A 17,223-nucleotide genomic window follows, 5' to 3' on the forward strand; every position below is an offset into this window, starting at 1 on the left:
ATAAAACCCCAAATATAAAAGGCTGTTTCTAAAAGCATTTTAAATGGTGCCAATCATTTTATGACAACTTCTGGCCCTTCAGAATTCAATAGCGGATGCTGTTTGTACCAGATATCTTATTGTATTCACAGTCAGCACAGTTTCTTACATCCATCAGAGATCGGCCTCCATCACTCCCCAGTGGTATACCCAACTTCACAAGACTGGTCTGTAAGACACTGGGAGCACAAGTGGGTTGACACACAGCATGAAATTCCCTCTTGAGCCAGACGCAGTGGCTCACGCCTATAATCCCAGCACTTTGGGAGGCCAAGGTGGGCAGATCACTTGAGGTCAGGCGTTCGAGACCAGCCTGGCCAACATGATGAAACCTCGTCTCTATCAAACAATACAAAAATTAGCCAGGTGTGGTGACAGGGACCTATAACCCCAGCTACTTGGGAGGCTGAGGCAGGATAATCACTTGAACCTGGGAGGTTGAGGTTGCAGTGAGCTGAGATCATGCCACTCTACTCCAACCTGAGCAACACAGCAAGACTCCATCTCAAAAAAAGAAAAAAGAAAAGAAAAGAAAAGAAATTCCCTCTTGAGTTTCAGTATAGATAGCAAGGTCTAACACCTAGATTCTCCTTCCAGTTTAATTTTTCTAAGTGCTATGTTTTGAATGTGTCCCCCAAAGTTCACTTGATCACCAGTGCAGCAGTGTAGGGAGGTGGGGGCTAATGGAAGATGTTTGGGTCATAGCGCACCATCCTCCTGAATGGATTAATGCCCTTATTATGACAGTGGGTTCCTTATAAAAGGATGAGTTCGGCCTCTCTTACTGTCTCTCTTGCCCTCTCTTTGCCCTTCCACCATGTTGTGACATAGCAAGAAGGTCCCTGCAAGATGCCCACACCTTGATTTTGGACTTCCCAACCTCCAGAAATGTGAGGAAATAAATTTCTGTTCATTATAAATCACCCAGTCTGTGGTATTCCTTTACAACAACACAAAACAGACTAAGACACCAAGTTTGAATCATTTACTGGCAAAAAGTTTCTCCTTGTTTCATAAGCCTATGTAAATTCATTTAGGTGAGGAAGAATGAGACTTTTTTTTTTTTCTTTGAGATGAAATCTCTCTTTGTCTCCCAGGCTGAGTGCAATGGCACAATCTCGCCTCACTGCAACCACTGCCTCCCAGGTTCAAGCGATTCTCCTGTCTCAGCCTCCTGAGTAGCTGGGATTACAGGCACATGCCTCCCTGCCCAGCTAAATTTTTTTGTATTTTTAGTAGAGACAGGGTTTCACCATGTTGGCCAGGCTAGTCTCAAACTCCTGACCTCAAGTGATCCACCTGCCTCAGCCTCCCAAAGTGCTGGGATTACAGGCATAAGCCAGTGCACCCGGCCAAGAATGAGACTTATCTTTAGTTTTTTTTGGAGAGAATCAATACAATATTTGCCCATAAAACCCAGAGTCTTACCTTGATAAGATATATATTAACTATTCTTCTAACCTGCAATTCATCTGACGTTAGGCCACATGTTGCCCTAGTAATCCTTATAATACATTGGAGCAGAAGTCTTGTGAATTATTAAAATCCTGTTCAATTACCCTTTTATATTATCCACCTGGGAGAACTCTGATTTTCCAATGCTTGTCTTAGAGATGGCCCATCTCACAATCTTCTCACTTATAAGCTGTTGATTTACAAATCCCAGCCTTCTCCCTCTTATACTGCAATTGATTGCTTCTCAAATCACCCCTGACAAACTGTCAGTGATTCTTGAAGGCACAAGAAATGACTAGCATCTAGGTGTTTGGTAATTCAGCACCCAAGGTAGGAGTGAAGATCTGCCCTATATAGAAACTAGATCTCAATCCACTTCTAGACCATTCTAGATTGTTGTTCCTCTGATATTTCCCTTCTTTCTTTGTGGCTTATCTCTTGATCCAAGCTAATCACACCGAAGAGCCGCTTCACTAGCCAATGAGTTGCCAGGCTCCTTCAAATGAATACTAACAATCAAATGACCAGAAAATCATTCCTATAATGTATTTTAGCATCCACCCACTCCATTCCCAATGTGCTAACCCACCATTTGATAAATGGAAGTATTCATTGTCACTCTGACCTCCTGTATGTATTGGGGAAAGGCACAGGAGGAGGTAAGATGCTACAGCACCTTTGGTTAGCTGGAAAGGTTGTGAAATACTGAAGACAGACTTGTGATGTCTGGATGACACAGCCAGGAGAAAAAACAAATCCAATTGAAAAAAGCCTTTAAAGTAATATGTCTTTGTTGACATTCTTACAGGAGGAAGTCAAAGAGGAATTTCATTGCACAACACACAAGAAGCTTTCAAAAATCCTCTTTCCAAATTTCTCCCACCAAAATCCTACTGCCTATAGCTGCTGTTTCTTTCTCTTCCTCCTTCTCTCTTCTACTGTCCTCGACCTTGTTCTCCTCATTTCCTAACTACTCCTTTCCTTTCTTTTCTTTCTCAAGTAGAGAAATACAGCCTGCTCCTGACTTCCCAACTCTCAACTTTGTCAAAGGCCTAGCAGCTGACAGAGCCAGCAAATAACCTGTCCCCTTTGTCTGTCAGGGGAAAAATATCTAATTTTTTTTCTTTTCATGGTGACAATATCAGACTAGTCTCAGTTTACCTGATGTGTTCCCAAGGAGTACGTATAGGGCCTTTATAATTTTATCTCCAGACCCCTTGAATGGCCATGACTGGCAAAGGATATGAAAAGACCATCCCTCCCTCCTCTCCATGGACGACTGACCACCTTTTGCCTGGTGACCTACCCAGCTGTCCATCACTGGAATTGTTCAGCAGAAAGAAGAATGATCTGTCAGGGACTCTGTCTCTAAGATTCTGTGATTCCAAATGCCCCTGCTCCTTGCAATTCATGTTCTGTCCTCTAATTGCTTCTTTAAAACTGACCCTCTCACCTTTTCCATCCTTCAGCTTTAACCAACTGATAGAAGTTATTATTATTATTATTATTATTATTATTATTATTTGAGAGGGAGTCTTCCTATATTGCCCAGGCTGGAGTGCTGTGGCACGATCTCGGCTCACTGCAACCTTGGCCTTCCGGGTCCAAGCGATTCTCCTGCCTCAGCCTCCCAAGTAGCTGGGACTACAGGCACCCACCACCACGCGTGGCTAATTTTTGTATTTCTAGTACAGATGGGGTTTCACTATGTTGGCCAGGCTGGTCTCAAACACCTGACCTCAAGTGATCTGCCCACCTCGGCCTCCCAAAGTGCCAGATTACAGATTACATGGTGTGAGCCACCATGCCTGGCAAGAATAGTTATTATTCTATCAGTCTTTCTTTCTTCCTTTCCTTTCCTTTCTTTCCTTCCTTCCCCCTTTATTCCTTTCTTTTCTTTCTCTCTCTCCTTCTTTGTCTTTCCCCATGTTGCTAAAAACCTTCTAGTAATCTCACCTCGACAATCTCAGTCTTACCCTCTGCACGATCCAGACCATCATCATATCCCAAGGTCAAGTGTTATCTGTCCAATCTCTAACTTGGGCCTGTTGAATTGTTTTCTGTGTATAAAAGCAATAATATTGAGGAAGAATTAGATTTTCACAGGACTCACACTTGCTATGACTCATTCTGGGAAGTGGAACACTTAAGAAGTGATAGCTGTGGCCAGCACCCAATTTCCATTATTCTTTGAGGGATAAATAAATACCACCATGCCAAACTTATTAGTCAGGCCTGTTTTTGGAGACAAGTGACAGGAACTCAATTCATGCTAGCTTAAGCAAAAAAAATGAACTTGTTAGCTTCCTTAACTGGGAAACTCAGGAGTATAACTGGCCCCAGGCACAGCAAGACCCTGGGTTTAAACAAAGTTGGTAGGGTCTGTTCTCTAAATCTCTCATTTCTGGTTTGCTCCTTCATATCAGTCCCATTTTTTCCTACTTCAAAAGAGCCCCCAGCCCTCAAAAATGAGCTTCCCTCGTGCACTTGGGAACATGGCTGCTGGCAGCTCCCAGCTATGACATCCTAATTTAGCAACACCAGCAGAAAACAAATTTTTCTCTCGCACATTCATATATTAGTTCCAGGGAAAGACTGTAATTGATTCTGCTCAGTGAAAACGCTCACCCTTTGGACCGCTGTTGCCAGAGATGGAATCCTACGGTGGCCAGCCCAAATAAAACCACAGGGAATAGAGAAGTGAGGTCCCATAGGAAGGGATGCGGGACAGAGAAAATCACGTATGTCCATTACACGAGGGGGAAGGGACACCTTTGAGAGTCAAAGGACACGTGCACTTTCACTAGCTGTGCGACCTCTGACAAACCGCTTTGCCTTTCTCAGCCTCCGTTCCTCAGGTGCAAAACGGTTACCTGGGTGGTTATTAAGACATTACCAAATTACGTGTCACAGCGTCTCTCTACTCTGGATTTCTCAGATAATGGAAAACTGACTTCGTGGAGGAAGGCACTGCATCTGAGCCTGCTGTCCTCAGTGTTCATGCAGATACCCTCGTGGAGCGCTCCACGGTTTACGGAAAACTCTTGCATCGACTGCATAAATTAGAAAATGAAGCGTAGGAGGCCAGACTGCCTTGAGTACAGACTCAGATCAGCTTAGTGCGTGACTGGAGTCTCATGCAGGCACACAAACCATAGGGCGATGCTGCCACCGAGTCATTTCCTGGATTAGGAGAAGTGGCAGAGACGCCCTCAGGGACCACACGTGTCAGATCTCCACCTCCCAAGCAGCGTTGCCCGGACGCGCCGCTCGGGGCCCAGAGCGCTGCGTGCACGCAGCCTCTAGCAACCACTTACCGCGTGTGTGCGCATGTGTGTACGTGTGTGTGCACGTGTGTATATGTGTAGGTGCACGCAGGCGTGTGCGCGAGTGTGTGTACGTGTGTGTACACGCGTGTATATGTGTGGGTGCGCGAGTGTGTGTATGTGTGTGACGCGTGTGTACGTGTGTATGCGCACGTGAGTGCACTCGGGTGTATGTGCTTGTGTGTGCACGCGCGCGTGTATCCGTGTGTGTGCGCGTGTATTTGTGCATGTGTGAGCGCGCCCGTGTGTGCACGCATGTGTTTACGTATGCGTGTCGTGTGTGCGCGCGTGTATGTGCGTGTGTGCGCACTCGGTGTACGTGTGAGTGCGCGCGCGCACGCGTGTCTGTGTGTGTGGCATAGGAGGTGGGCGGCAAGGAAAGCAGGCGAGACATTTTTTAAATAAAATAAGAAAAATAAAAGCCCAGCCGTCCAGGGCGTCTTCAGCCAGCCCCTCCCTCCCTCCCTCCCTCCCGCCCCACCTCCGGCTCCGGGGCCGCAGCTCCGGCGCCGCGTTTTCCCGGCCGCCCCGCGCCCGCGGGTTAAAGCTCCCCCGCCAGGAGTAAACAGCACCCCAGTCGGCAGCCGGCAGCCCCGCCCCTCGGCTCGTTTCCTGCGCCAGCCCTGGCAACAGGCCCCGCCCTTCGCGACAAGCCCCGCCCCGCGCCATCCGTCCGGCCCTTCCTGGCGTCCGCCTACTAGCGGCGGGGTCCCGGCCCGTGCCGAGTGCCCAGCCAGCCCCGACCCTCTTCCCCCGGGATTCTGCGGCCAGAGCCCCAGCCGAGGGAGGGTGCGTGCCGCGCACGTGACTCGTGTTGTAGGCGGGGCCTGCGCAGCGTCGGTGGAGAGAAGAGGGGAGGAGGAGGGGGGGAGGAGGAGGGAGGGAGGAGGTGGGGAGGAGGGAGGGGGAGGGGGAGATGGGGAGGGGGGAGGGGGAGATGGGGAGGAGGGAGGGAGGAGGAGGGACGGGGAAGGAGGGAAAGAGAGTGGAGGGGCGGAGGGAGGGGAGGAGGGAGAGAAGGAGGGGAGGGACGGAGGGGAAAGCAGTGGAGGGGGAAGGGGAAAGCAGGGGAAGGGGCGGGGCGAGGGTCTGGCCTAGTCTCCTCCAGCTTCGCGGAGCCCGCCTGGGGCGCCGCTCTCCTGCCCCCGCCCCTCCACGGGTCCAGCTGGGAACTGGCTATGGCCTCGCCGCCCGTAGAGGGCTGCAGTGGGTTCCCCGACGACTTTGCCGCGGTTGCTGCTTCTGCCAGCGCAGCCTCGGAGCGCTGCCCGGCTGCAGGGCTCTCACCTCTTCCCCAGGTCCCTGCTCAGCAGAGCCTCTTAAGCTTCCTGCCTGTGTCCACAGAACCCGACATCTCAAGCCCCCTGAACGCACAGGCTCCTGCTGCATAAACACCCCGCCCTCCTGCCTCCTGCACACACAGGCCTACATTGTAGGGCCTCCCACGCCTCTCCGTTCCTGGAATGGAGCTCACCTAACCCTGTGCTCGTCCTGCTGTCTTCTCTAAGGGTGGGGAAACTTGAGGTTCAGAAAGCTGGAAGGATTTCAGTGTGCACCATACATCGACCACACAACAGTCCCACTCCTAGGTATTACCCAAGAGAAATTAAAACAGATGCCCACACTAAGACTTCTACGTGCATCACAGCCAACCAGAAAATAATCACAATATCTGTGAACAGGAAAGTGAATAACCAAATTGCAATATACCCATGCAATGGAACGCTACTCAATAAAAAGAAATAAACTTCTGATGCAGTCACTACCTGGGAGGAACCTCAGAAGTATTCGCTCTGGTGGACCCGGCACAGTGGCCCACCATTGTAATCCCAACACTTTGGGAGGCCAAGGTAGGAGATCACTTGAGGCCAGGAGTTTGAGACCAGCCTGGGCAACATAGTGAGACACCCCCCTCAACAACCCATATCTCTTCAAAAATTAGAAAAATTAGCCAGGCATGGTGGTGCAGTCCTGTAGTCTCAGCTGCTGGAGAGGCTGAGGTGGGTGATCACTTGAACACAGAAGTTCAAAGCTGCAGTGAGCTGTGATCTCACCACTGCATTCAACCTGGGCGACAGAATGAGACCCTGTCTCTCAAATAAATTTAAAATAAAAATACATAAAGTATTAGCTATGTGAAAAAAGCCAGACATACTGTAATGATTCCATTTCTGTGAAATTCCAGAAATGACAAAACTGTAACGGCAGTGAGCAGATCAGAGGTTACCAGGGGACAGGGTCAGAAGGAGGGGATTGACGAGAAAGGGGCAAGAGGAAATTTGGGGGGATGATGGAACTGTTTTATATTTTGATTGTTGTGGTGGTCACAAGGCTATATACAATTGTCAACATTCATTGAAATGTGCACTTAAAGTTGGTAAATTGTGTTTTATCTAAATTATTCCTGAATAAAACTGGTATTTTAAGAAAGGAAAGGTGGAAAAATTTCCTAGATCCGAACCAAGACTGGAACTCAGAACTCCTGTTGCCAAGGGCTTCTTTCTACCCTGATCTCTTTGTGTAATTCAGGGGCAAATGGAGGTAGAAAGCAGGACTCGACTCCAGAGGTGGGGCTTGGACACTGGACCAAACTGAGCACTAACTAAAACAGGGACAGAGAGGAAGCAGCTTTCCCATCAGTGAAGTGGGAAAGACACTTCACTGGTGGGAAAGATACGCCCACCATGTCAGTGTATCATTGCCATGGCAACACCCCAGAATGACTGCCCCTTTCCATGGCAATGACTCAATGACCCAAAAGTTACCACCCTTCTCCTAGACATTTCTGCATAAACCACCCCTTAATCTGTTACATGTAATTGAAAGTAGGTGTAAATCTGACTGCAGCCTGAGCTGCTACTCTCAGCACACTGCCTTATGGGGTAGCCCTGCTCTGCAGGAGCAGTTGAGGGGCTGTAACGCTGCTGGAGTTGTAACATTGCCACTTCAGTAAAGCTGTTATCTTCTACCCTACTACTAGCTCACCCTTGAATTCTTTCCTGAGCAAAGCCAAGAACCCTCACGGGCTAAACCCCTCTTTGGGGTTCACCTGCCTTGCATCAAGATGACTACCCGGAAACTGGCAGTATCCAGCTATTGTCATCCAGTTAACACCCTCCAGATCTTCCCTCCCAGGGAAAATGCCCTTTACCTTCTATCTGTCTCAAGGTAGCTCCAGGAAATAGATCAGGGCTGGCGGAAAAGGAAGCTGGAGAACCTTCACTAAACCTTCACTGCAAGATAAGCAGTCATGGCTGGGCGCGGTGGCTCACGCCTGTAATCCCAGCACTTTGGGAGGCCGAGGCGGGCAGATCACGAGGTCAGGAGATCGAGACCATCCTGGCTAACACAGTGAAACCCTGTCTCTACTAAAAATACAAAAAAATTAGCCGGGTGCGGTGGCAGGCGCTTGTAGTCCCAGCTATTCGGGAGGCTGAGGCAGGAAAATGGCGTGAACCCAGGAGGCGGAGCTTGCAGTGAGCCGACATCGCGCCACTGCACTCCAGCCTGGGCAACAGAGCCAGACTCCGTCTCAAAAAAAAAAAAAAAAGAAAAGCAGTCATTTCAGGTAGGCGTTGAGAGAGAATGAACTATGGAGCCAGACTACCTGGATTCCAAACCAGCTCCTCCGCCTACTTGCTCTCTCGGACAAGTCATTTGACTTCTCTCTGCCTCCGGTTCCTCATTTGTAAACCTGGGATGGTGATAGTAAATACGGCCTAGAGATATTGTTGGGACTGAATGAGCGAATGTAGGTAAAGTGTGCAGGCAGCATTTGGCATCTAATAAAGCCATCAAAACAATCACTCTGTGCTGTGTTCTTAGTGTCCCTACCACTCTTCCTGATCCCTCCTTCACCTCAGCTTTAGGACTGACTTCAAGATTACCAGCAGAGTGAATGGAGGGTTGGAGGGCAAGGTAGCTCTGTTGACACAGGTGTGCATGATGCGGTGCTGGAATGGGGAGATATGGGGTTCAGAGAAGGAAGTCATGGGTCCAGGCAGTGGAGTGGGGAGACAAAGTAACTCCCAGATACAATGTGGACGGGTAGTCTGACATCTCCTAGTCTCTGAGCTCTTGATTCACAAGTGAGTATGTATGTCTGGCTTTCCCTTGCACTGTATGTTTCCTGAGAGCAGACACCGTGTTTTGTCTACTGTTATTCATCCTTTAGCACCTAGCTCAGTGCTTGGGGTGTAAGTGATCAACAAATGTTTGAATATTTGTTCAATGAGATTTTATTTTATTGATTTTATTGATTTTTGAGACAGGGTCTTGCTCTGCCAATCAGGCTGGAGTGCAGTGGTGCAATTATAGCTCACTGCAGCCTCAACCTCCTGGGCTCAAGCGATCCTCCCACCTCAGCCTCCCGAGTAGCTAGGACTACAGGCATGAGTCACTACATCCGGCTAATTTTAAATTTTTTTTGTAGAGACAGGGTCTCTCTGTGTTGCGCAGGCTGAGCTTTTGTATGTATCACCACACTGAGCCCTGTAGAGAGGTTCCTAATTTTAACGAATTTTAGAGTTCCCTTATCCAACTCTTTCACTTCAGAGTTAAAGGAATCAAGGAAAGATATTTGCCTGGGGTTATATGACAAGTTGGAAACAGAGGCCAAGTCTCTGCTTTCAGCCTGATGTTATTTCCTTCACACTGCTCTGTACTTACAATGCAATTGGAAGGAAAAACAAACTCCCTAAAACTTACAGAATTAAATGGGGCAGTGTGTGGTTAAGACCCGAATGCATGGTACATATGGTAGGTGTGGCTCAAGTTGAGAAGCCTGGATTCCCCAAGGCCTGGGATTGGGCAGAAAATGCTCACTGCAAAAGAGGGTTTGAACTTACCCTGAAGGATGGGTAGGATTTGGGATTCAGGAAACAAGTCCTGGGAGTGGAGGTAGCTTTCTGCTGAGGCCATGGGAAAACAAGAGGGGTTTGCACGGAGCATAGTAAGACAAAATGTTGGAGGATTAGGTTGAGGCCAGATTGTGGGAAATTTCAAATGCCAGGATAAGGAGTTTCTACCTTAGTCTACGGGCAATGAGGAACCCCTGTATATAGACACAGCTAGGCACTGAACCAAGACAAGACACCAGGCAAAGGTCTGCCAATGTGATCTGATTTGCATCTTTTGCAGACAGTTGCTTGCCATATATATGCATTTACTGAATTTACCCCCACACAAAGGAAACTCTACCAGCTAGCTTGTCTATATTTATTTTGCCTCCATATACACATGATACTTGTTGGGAGCAGAGGAAGGGGAGGGAGATTAACATGGTTGGTGTGTCTGCTGTAGACCAGACAATTTCACCGGCAGTAGTATCTCATTTAATCCTGACAATCTTGTGGGGAGTGGGTGTTATTGCCTCAGTAACCCCCAGAGAGGGTCAGTAACTTTCCCAGCGCACAGGGCTAGGAAGTGGTGGAGCCAGAATTCAAACAAATTCAGCTTTGACACCAAAGCCCTCCCCAATTGCTTCTCGAAACCTTCCCATGAGAAGATACAGGAATTGGGGTCTCAATGCCAGGTTCCTTGAAGTCAGACAAAGCTGGGTTTGAATTTCCATTTCCACTACTTACTAGCTGGTGGCAGAGGCTCATGACTCTGATGGACCTTAAGCTTCAGGCCCCCTCACTTTACACAGGCCCCTTGCAAGCCTGCTGCCCAATTTTCAAATCCCTAATTTTGCATTATTGTCCTGAAAGAGGGCTTCAACGATTGTGTAAACCTCAGGCCTCATGAAACATGAATCTGCTGAAGGTAGATGACCTCTATCAAGTTACTTGCTGAGACTTAGTTTCTGTATCTGGATAAAATCATCCTGGACTCTGGTCTACCAGCTTAACATCCAGTTGACACATAATACTAGAGATGCTGCAGTAACTTGAATCTGATCTCACCTAGCCTTATCCCAAAGGCAAAGGTTCACAGAGCCCCTAGGTCAAAAGAAATACCTAACGGATTGTTAAGTACGTAGGTCCAAACAACTTAATAGGTATTCATGTCTTAACAATTTAGTAATTATTTGCAAAAACAATACATAGAAATTGAAGGAAATTGATGTTTTTATTTTATTCTTTTTTTTTTTTTTTTTTGAGATGGAGTGTTGCTCTTTTTGCCCAGGCTGGAGTGCAATGGCAAGATCTTGGCTCACTGCAACCTCCGCCTCCCGGGTTCAAGTGATTCTCCTGCCTCAGTCTCCTGAGTAGCTGGGATTACAGGCATGCGCCTCCACTCCCTGCTAATTTTGTATATTTAGTAGAGATGGGATTTCACCATGTTGGCCAGGCTAGTCTTGAATTCCTGACCTCAGGTGATCCGCCCGCCTCGGCCTCCTAAAGTCTTGGGATGACAGGTGTGAGCCACTGCGCCTGGCCTTTATTTTATTCTTTTTTTTTTTTAATTTTTTTTTTTTTCTTGAGACGAAGTTTTGCTCTCGTCCTCCAGGCTGGAGTGCAATGGCATGATCTTGGCTCACCGCAACCTCTGCCTCCTGGGTTCAAGCGATTCTCCTGCCTCAGTCTCCTGAGTAGCTGGTATTACAGGTGTGTGCCACCACACCCGGCTAATTTTTGTATTTTTAGTAGAGACGGGGTTTCACCATGTTGCCCAGGCTGGTCTTGAACGCCTGACTTCAGGTGATCCACTCACCTTGGCCTCCCAAAGTGCTGGGATTACAGGCATGAGCCACCGCCCCCTGCCTATTTTATTCTTAAATGACTGCAATTTCTTTCTAACAGGATGAGTGCACCTGTTGAGCACTGCACAATTTCCCAAACCTTAGAATCAGATGCACACAATCGTCCTGATTTCCTATTTCCCACCCATTTTCATATGCAGTGCTTGCTTTTTAACACAGTATCCGGCAAAACCCAATTCTGTCAAGATACGATGCCACTGAAAGGAATGTAATGCAATGTAATGTTGAAACTGTGCATTGCCTTTGACTAACAGTTCATGCAGTGTGTGACAGATGGCAGGTGTCACTGTGTCCCTCTGCAACATTTAAAATATCTTGATGAGGCCGGGCGCAGTGGCTCCCACTTGTAATCCCAGCACTTTGGGAGGCTGAGGTGGGCGGATCACTTGAGGCCAGGAGTTCAAGACCAACCTGGCCAACATGGCGAAACCCCATCTCTACTAAAAATACAAACATTAGCCTGGCATGGTGGTACACTCCTGTAGTCCCAGCTACTTGGGGAGGCTGAAGCAGGAGAATCACTTGAACCCCGGAGGTGGAGGTTGCAGTGAGCCGAGATCATGCCACTGAATGCCAGCCTGGGCGACAGAGCGAGACTCTGTCTCAAAAAAATAAAATATCTTGACGTGCCCCTGTGAATTTGTGGCAGCACCCTAGGGCACCTCAACACACAATTTGGGATACATGGACTTAAGGAAACTGTTAGAGGCTATATCGGAAGCAACCAAAAGGCAGCATGGGCCAGGCGCGGTGGCTCAGGCCTATAATCCCAGCACTTTGGGAGGCCAAGGCCAGCGGATTGCCCGAGCTCAGGAGTTTGTGACCAGCCTGGGCAACACGGTTAAACCCTGTCTATACTAAAATACAAAAAATTAGCCGGGCGTGGCGGCGTGCGCCTGTATCCCAGCTACTTGGGAGGCTGAGGCAGAATTGCTTGAAGCCGGGATGCGGAGGTTGCAGTGAGCTGAGATTGCGCCACTGCACTCCAGCCTGGGCAACAGACTCCGTCCCCACCCCCCCCAAAAAAGCAGTATGGTTCTTTCCAGGAGAATAGAAGCAGGGAACCACCTGTATGTATCCTTGTTCACAGTTGGCCACCCTATCATTGTTCCATGGTCTGCAGGAAATCTTCCTGAAGTCTCTCTTCCTAGTACCGCCTTCCACCCTGGGTTATGGCTATTTACATAACATTAGCAGAGGAGAGAATAATGGTTGGTTGTTAGAAGGCCTGGGCTCAAGTCCCAGATCTGCCACTCAGGAGGTACAACACCTTGGTCATAACCTCCTCTTTTTAGAGTCTCTTCCAGCTTTAAATATCTATGAATCTATGCATCTTCCCTCAAGCTTTCTCCTGAGAGGTCAACATTTTGCACTTAATTTTAACTTAGCCTCATCAGAGCAGGAAGGAAAGAAGGAAATGTTTCTTCCGTTGTACACATTCTGCATGCTAGAAAGCTGGGGACTTTAAATCAAACAAAAATCAATTTTCACATCAGGTAAATTTCTGAAAAGAGAGAAGAAAGAGCAAGAACATAAAGCTCTCTACAAGGTGCCCTTGTGTATGGGGCGCTGGAAATGTTTCTTGAGCTGAATGCAAATAACTAGGTGTCTTCAGTTTGAAAGAATTCATCAAACTGTACATTGTGATTTGTGTATATTCTACTTTAATTTCTTTTAAGGGCAGGAAAGCAAATTGCAGAATTGAAACAATATAGAAATTACATGAAAATACAACACAAACAATACTATTTTCTTTAAAAACTTGATGATGACTTGTAAAGGTGTGAATATGCTATACGCTTGTGGTAATTTTTAAAATAAATTTTAAGTCATTGAAAAACACAACAGGCCAGGCATGGTGGCCCACATCTGTAATTCCTGCACTTTGGGAGGCCGAGGCAGGAGGATTGTTTGAGCTCAGGAGCTCGAGACCAGCCTGGGCAACATGGCAAAACCTTGTCTCTACAAAAAATACAAAAAATTAGCCCAGCATGATGACACGTGCCTGTAGTCCCAGCTACTCGGGAGGGTGAGGTGGGAGGGTCACCTGAGCCCAGGAGGTCAAGGCTGCAATGAGCCGTGATCGTGCCACTGCACTTCAGCCTGGGTAACAGAATGAGACCCTGTCTCAAAAAACAAAAAAAGAAAAAGAAAAAAATAATAATAAAATAAGGCTTTTGCCAGCTTAACAAGGAAGGTTTGAGACACAGACCAGCAAAGGAAGGCTCATGTCCTCTGCATGGTAGAGTCTGGCTTCTTCGAAGGCAGCCTTTTACTGCTCTGTCCCTGTCACACTACAAAGGATCTGATGTTCAGCCTATATAAATCCATAAGAAGGACAATTTATCAGGCTGGGTGCAGTGGCTCATGCCTGTAATCCCAACACTTTGGGAGGCTGAGGCAGGAGAATGGCTTGAGTCCTGGAGTTTGAGACCAGCCTGGGCCACATAGTGAGACCCGGTCTCTACCAATTTTTTCTTTTTTTTTAATTAGTGTGGTGTGGTGGTGCCTGCGGTCCCAGCTACTTGGGAGACTGAGGCTGAAGGATCTTTTGAGCCCAGGAGGTCAAGGCTGCAGTGAGCTGTGATTGCGCCATTGCAATCCAACCTGAGTGACAGAGCAAGACTCTGTCTCAAAACAAAACAAAACAAAACAAAAAGGAGCAACCATTCTGAGAAGCCAAGGGTCAGAAGCCTGGGCTTGGCCTGCAGGCGATGATATGTTATCTGCTCCCATAAGCGACAGGAGCTGGCTCTGAAGCTAGAACCGAAGAAACAGCCAGTGACCAGAGGCTGCTTGTTCTACAAGAAAGAGCACTGTCCTAGCCTTGGGGACACAACTAGCAGAGTGACCAGAGCAAACCATCCATAAAATTATGACCAGGCCAGGCGCAGTGGCTCAGGCCTGTAATCCCAGGCTGAGGCAGGCGGATCACTTGAGGTCAGGAGTTCGGGATCAGCCTGGCCAACATGGTGAAACCCCGTCTCTACTAGGCATAGTGGCACACGCCTGTAGTCCCAGCTACTTGGGAGGCTGAGGCAGGAGAATCACTTGAACCCCAGGGAGGGGGCAGAGATTGGGCCACTGCCCAATTTTATATATATATATATAACTAGACAGTGGATAGAAAACCCTATCTTAAAAAAAAAAAGAAGAACTTTAAAAGTATTTGTATCATTTGATCCTTTAAAAAAATGAAAATGATTACATTTTGGTACAGCTGTACAATGTTAACATCGAACCATTAAACATATTTATGATGTGTTTAAGGAAATGGGAATGTTTCTAAGATATTAAGTACAAAAAGCAAGACACTAATGACTTGCACAGAATGATCAAGTCTGTAAAGAGAAATAGAGCAAAACGTGAAGAAATATCCCACTAGGTAAAGTGTTTGCTTCGGGTGGTGGAATTATGGGTGCGTTTCTGCGGGGTTTTTTTTGTTGGGGGGGGGCTAATTATTTACACTTTTCTGTATTTGCCATAGTGTATACACTAAGCACATATTACTTTTATTATAAAGCGGCGGGAGGAGGTTGAAAACGATCTCCAATCTCCTCGGTTTCCTTCCCAATCCTTTGCATCAGGTTGATTTCCTCCAGGCCCCTTCCTGAAAGTTCTGCAGGTGACGCAGCCCCGCGCCGGCCGCCGCCGGGAAGATTCCAGAGGCCATCGGCCAGGGAGCGGCGGCGTCGGGTTTCCGCGCTGCTCCCCCCACTGCGAGTGCGGACGAGGATGCCGGGCCGCGTCTGTCCTCCGGCTCGCTGGGGCCCGGCAGCCCCTCTGCAGCGCGGTGCGAGTTCCTGGAAAGGCTACGTTTGCGCTCCCCGGCCCTGCCCTCGAGGCGGGGACAACCCGCGGCTTCAGCCCGGCGTCCCCCTCCTGCTCGGTCCTCAACCCCGGCTGCGGCCGGCGGAAGCGCCTGGGCCTGGGAGGGAGAGGGAGGCACCTCCCTGCCGGCTCAACCCCCTGGGCAAGGGGCCGGGAGGGCGCGGCTGGGACGTGCCCGGGCCCACGAAGGCCTCCGCCCCACCCCTGCGCGCCGCCTGCAGGGGAGACGGGGCAGGGCGCCCCCCGCCTCCCAGGCCGCTCGCTGCAGGCCGCCGGCCGTGCGCAGGGGACCAGGCAAGGGGGCAGGCCGTGCCTGCGGCCGCAACGCTCGGGTCTCGCTGCCGGCGGCTGGACCGGCCCCTTTGTCCCGTAGTCCTGCTTCGCCGGGGATCCTGGGGAGCCAAACCGAGCGTGCGCGCTGGCATCTGTGTGGACAGCGGGGGAGGCTGCCCGGTCTGATCCGTTGGCGCGCGCCCTGGCACGGCGTCCCCACGGCCTCTCCGGGGCCCGATCCCCGGCAGGCCTGAGCACTGAGCACTGCACCCGGTTTTCTTTGGGCTCGTGGCTCGTCCTCGGCCTGCTGCGGCCCCCTCCTTGCCCTGGCTTTGTTTTTCTTTTTCTTTCTTTCGTTTTCTTTTTTTCTTTTTTTCTTTTTTTTTTTTTGAGACAGGGTGCTGTGTGGCCCAGGCTGGGGGGCGGTGGCGTGACTACGGCTCACTGCAGCCCTAAGCTCCCAGGTTCAAGCGATCCAGCTGCCCCAGCCTCCTGAGTAGCTGGGACTCACATGCGTGCCACCACACCCAACTAATTTTTGAAAAAACTTTTTTTAGAGACAGGTTCCTGCTATGGGGCTTGCCCAAGCTGGTCTTGAACTCCTGGGCTCAAGCGATCCTCCTGCCTCAGCCTCCTAAAGGGCTGGGATTACAGGCATGAGTCACCGCGCCCGGCCAACCCCACTGTTTTTCTACCTCAGCTTCTTTGTCTAAGTCTGATCCACCAAAGGCCTTGGGCCCATCTTTCACCTCTATCTGTAAACCCATCCCTGCCAGCCCCGCACTCTGCCATGCAGACACACATGCCCGAGGCGAAATCCAAGTTTACTTCCACTTTGACGGTAGGACAAGATCCTGCCCTCTCACTGTCACCCCGAAATATTCCCAAAGGCAAGAAGAGTTGACTCTTGCTCTATTACCCTGGGCCTGCTGCTGCGTAATTTGCAGGGCCCAGTGAAAAATGAAATTGAGCAGAGACGGAGCCACTGCATTCCAGCCTGGGTAAGAGAGCTAGACGCTGTCTCAAATAGAGACAGGGTCTCACTCTGTCGCCCAGGCTGGAGTGTGGTAGCATGATTGTGGCTCACTGCAGCCTCTACCTCCCATGCTCAAGAGATTCTCCTACCTCAGCCTCCCGAGTAGCTGGGATGACAGGTGTGAACCACCACCCCTGGCTAATTTTTTTTTTTTTTTTTTTTTTTTTTGTAGAAATTGGGCCTTCCTATGTTGCCCAGGCTGGTCTAGAACTCCTGGACTCAAGTGATCCACCTCGGCCTCCCAAAGTGCTGAATGACAAGCGTGAGCTTCCGTGCCTGACTTTTCCTTCCTTCCCTCCCTTCCTCCCTCCCTCCATCCCTCCCTTCCTTTCCTTCCTTCCTTTCTTTCCTTCCTTCCTCCTTCCTTTCTTCCTTCCTCACTCCTTCCCTCTCTTCTTTCTTTCCCTTCTTTCTCCTTCCCTCTCTTCTTTCCTTCCCTCCTTTCTCCTTCCCTCCCTTCCTTCTTCCCTTTTTATCAATCTTCTTTCTTTCCTCCCTTCCCCGCCCCCTTCCTTCCTGAGCAAAAAGTAAACCGAACCTCGTACCCTTCTAAGTCA

The sequence above is a fragment of the Pan paniscus genome, chromosome 7 (genome assembly GCF_029289425.2).
Source record: "Pan paniscus chromosome 7, NHGRI_mPanPan1-v2.0_pri, whole genome shotgun sequence".
Taxonomy (NCBI): Eukaryota; Metazoa; Chordata; class Mammalia; order Primates; family Hominidae; genus Pan; species Pan paniscus.